Raw genomic sequence first — 3,044 nt, forward strand, 5'->3', positions numbered from 1 at the left:
TATGCCATACTCTCCTTTTATATTGTTCTTCAACTTTTCTTCCTTTATAAAATTTGATACATATTTGTAAATCATTTATAACATTGTCTTAAAAATAGGACTTTACTACTCAGCTACCCATGATGTCACAGGATGAATCTATTCTTTATGGATAAATCCCATTTTGCTAGCCAAATATGACTGAAAGAAGAAAATCATGTCTGTGCCTACAGAGAAGCGAGGACCGAGATGTCTTTAATCAGGGAACACACATGATATTTATAAAGCTCCATAGACAAATCAGTAACTACTATGTAGATAGAACTTGCAACAACATCTGAGTGTACTTTTTATATTTTAGCTGCCTCCTAATTTTTAATGTCAATGAGCCACACATATTTTGAAATGAGCTAAGAATAAGAACTCTCCAATGTTTGAAAAATGCAAAGAAACTGTGTCTATGTAGACAGAAGTGCCTTTGTTGCTAGAGTTTGAGACCAGGGCTTTATATATGCCAATCATGTGCTTCAGAACCTGAACTACCACTCAAGCCTCAGAAAAGGACACTTTAACATTATTATTCACTTAGAAAAACATTCTGTTAATATTAGGAAGGTCGTTCAAAGCACTGTTGCCAGATAAGTCCTCCAGCATCTTGATCAGATTTGATTTGACTGTCCCTTGCACTTTCATGGCCCTGTTGAACTTGACCCCCTATTCAGGTGGAATTTCAAAAGGGAGGCTGCTGAACTCAGCAGTGTGAATCTTGGAACCTGCAGACTGGATAATTCAATCCAAGACAGCCTCTCAAAGTAATATTTGTCTTTAGTAGACAAGGCAGTGACAAGAATATTTCCATATTTGAAGTATGTTTCAAAATGCCCTTTTCTACAATTTTAGTTTCTAAGACTTTTAACCAGCTTTCTTAACACAAAAATAAACATTTTTTCTAGGTGTTTTTAAGAAGAAAAAAGTTATATGCATGCCATTGCCATGGATTTATTCCTAGCTATTTGAAGTTTATTGAGAAGTTTATAACACTTAAGATGGCTTATCAAGAATAATGCCAAGCTAATACATATTTCCTTTTTGTGTATAAAATCTCCTTAAAATATAATTCTCTAAATTCTACCCAGCTCACTTGCACCTCTACCATGATGGTCGGCTTTACTGTGCTGCCCAGGTAAGGTACAGGACCTTATTTTAAGAATGCTGCAGCAAATGAGGGGCAGAGAATGTTCTTCTTCTCTGATCAACCCGGTGGCCAGCTCTCCAGCTCTCCATGGGTGGGAAGAGGAAAGAAGTTGGCTCATCTCTTCATGACTCATGGAACCACACGGCAGAAAAGTATCAGGACTAACTCTCCCACTCTTACACCTTGGAGAGGCTTACTAATTATTCCCACCAGGGTCAGCTCTACTCTGCTGCCCAGGTGAGGCACAGGGACAGTTCTCTAATGCTACGTCTAGTGAAGGATAGAGATGGCTTTCCTTCTCTCATCATCCTGGGGCTTCCCACAAGATGCCAGTGGTGAGAGGCAAAGGGAAAAGAGGATATCTCATCTTTTCACACCACCACATGGGAGTTATTTGGTTTGGCCAACTCTCTCACACTTGTTCTTTCGGTTACCTTACATACTATTCCTGCAATATGAAGGAATATTGCTGAGAACTTCAGCAAGCTAGAGGCAGGTCGTGTGTCCTATTCCTATGCCCTTACGTATTGCTCTCCAGCCATGCCCAAGTGAAGGGCAGGGCTAGGTCTGTACAGCCCTCAGACATCAATATGTCTCTGGACATTAGTCCAGACCTGGGCCATCCATTGTTTTTTTGGTAGCAACAGACTGATGCATGGCCATTTACCCAGACATGGTGCCCAGTGACAGCACAGGAGAAGGGCCCTTCATAGTCACAGGTGGTATCACCAGTTATGAACATCAGGTTCTTCCACACTATCCTCGAATCCCCATTCTGCTTCTCTTCATTGCGCCCACATCCTTCTGCTTCTCTTTCTCTTTCATTCCTCTACCACTTACTTGCTCCTCTTAGTGACAACCCTATTCTCTGTGTCTGGGATCGTCTCAGGAGAGTTCTCAGGAGTACTATGTCTGTTTTGTGCTTTAAGGGTACCCGACAGGGGTCACCTCAGGCAGGGTCTGCCCCATAGGCCTGCATTACACTAGATTGATGGTCTTCTCAGCCTAGCTCCCTGATTGGGCCTCATGATGCTGGTTTAGTAGTTATCTAGGCTCACTCTTCCCTAGCATTTCCTACTTGCTCCATGTATCTTAGACTTGCTCCTGCTGAGGCACATGATCCATGGTAGGGTTCTTGTAGTCTCTAGCTTGCTCCCATCTTGCGAGGCTCTACAGTCCTGTGCAGTCCTGGACTGGTGGTCATCTGAGGCTTGCTTCTTTAAGGGAATGCTAGGCTACTAATTATTCAAGTGTCCATAGGTCAGAACACTATAGTTATAGCCTTTCTCTTCCCAGCCACATACTGACCCACATGTGACAGAGCAGTGGCACCGGCAATGCCCCTAGAGGCAGGTAACTTTGCTCTTTAGTGATTTTAGATATATTTTATAATTAGGAAACCATATTTTATTCCATTTGAAACAGACTTAATTTCAAATTAATTAAATAATGTGATCTCACTATTTTCAGTTGGAATACAGTACTTTATATAAACAAACCCATTGTGTCTCTACTAAGAAAGAGAGCTAGTAACCAGTGCAGTCTGTATTTATCCATTATTTTACTCCCTGTGAACAACAATTTATTATTTTGTTTCCATGGATACACAATGTATGTTATTGAAGTTTCATTTTTTTTTAGTTTATGGCAAAGACTACAAACATTAGCTCAGTTAAACTAATCCATATTTGTTGTTTTCTTATTCTTTCATAGTGTCTATGATTATACATTAGAATATATGAATTTCAATAAAATGCATGTGACCATGAATTCAAAGAAAAATATTTACCATGCTTCTACTTATTTTGGAATAAAATCATAAGGCATTCGGCCACAAACACAATTCCAAAGATGATTTTTCTGAATAATA

At 39.9% G+C, this 3,044-nt stretch overlaps 1 non-coding gene across 1 annotated transcript; it reads right to left on the bottom strand.

Moving 5' to 3' along the window:
• Positions 1–2,400: 2,400 nt before the first annotated feature.
• LOC120097257 (small nucleolar RNA SNORA17) lies at positions 2,401–2,528 on the bottom strand. Its single transcript, XR_015639215.1, has one exon. It is a non-coding gene; the product is annotated as a small nucleolar RNA SNORA17 (small nucleolar RNA).
• Between the last annotated feature and the right edge of the window lie 516 nt (positions 2,529–3,044).

This window comes from Rattus norvegicus, chromosome 15 (genome assembly GCF_021556685.1).
Source record: "Rattus norvegicus strain SHRSP/BbbUtx chromosome 15, alternate assembly SHRSP_T2T, whole genome shotgun sequence".
NCBI lineage: Eukaryota > Metazoa > Chordata > Mammalia > Rodentia > Muridae > Rattus > Rattus norvegicus.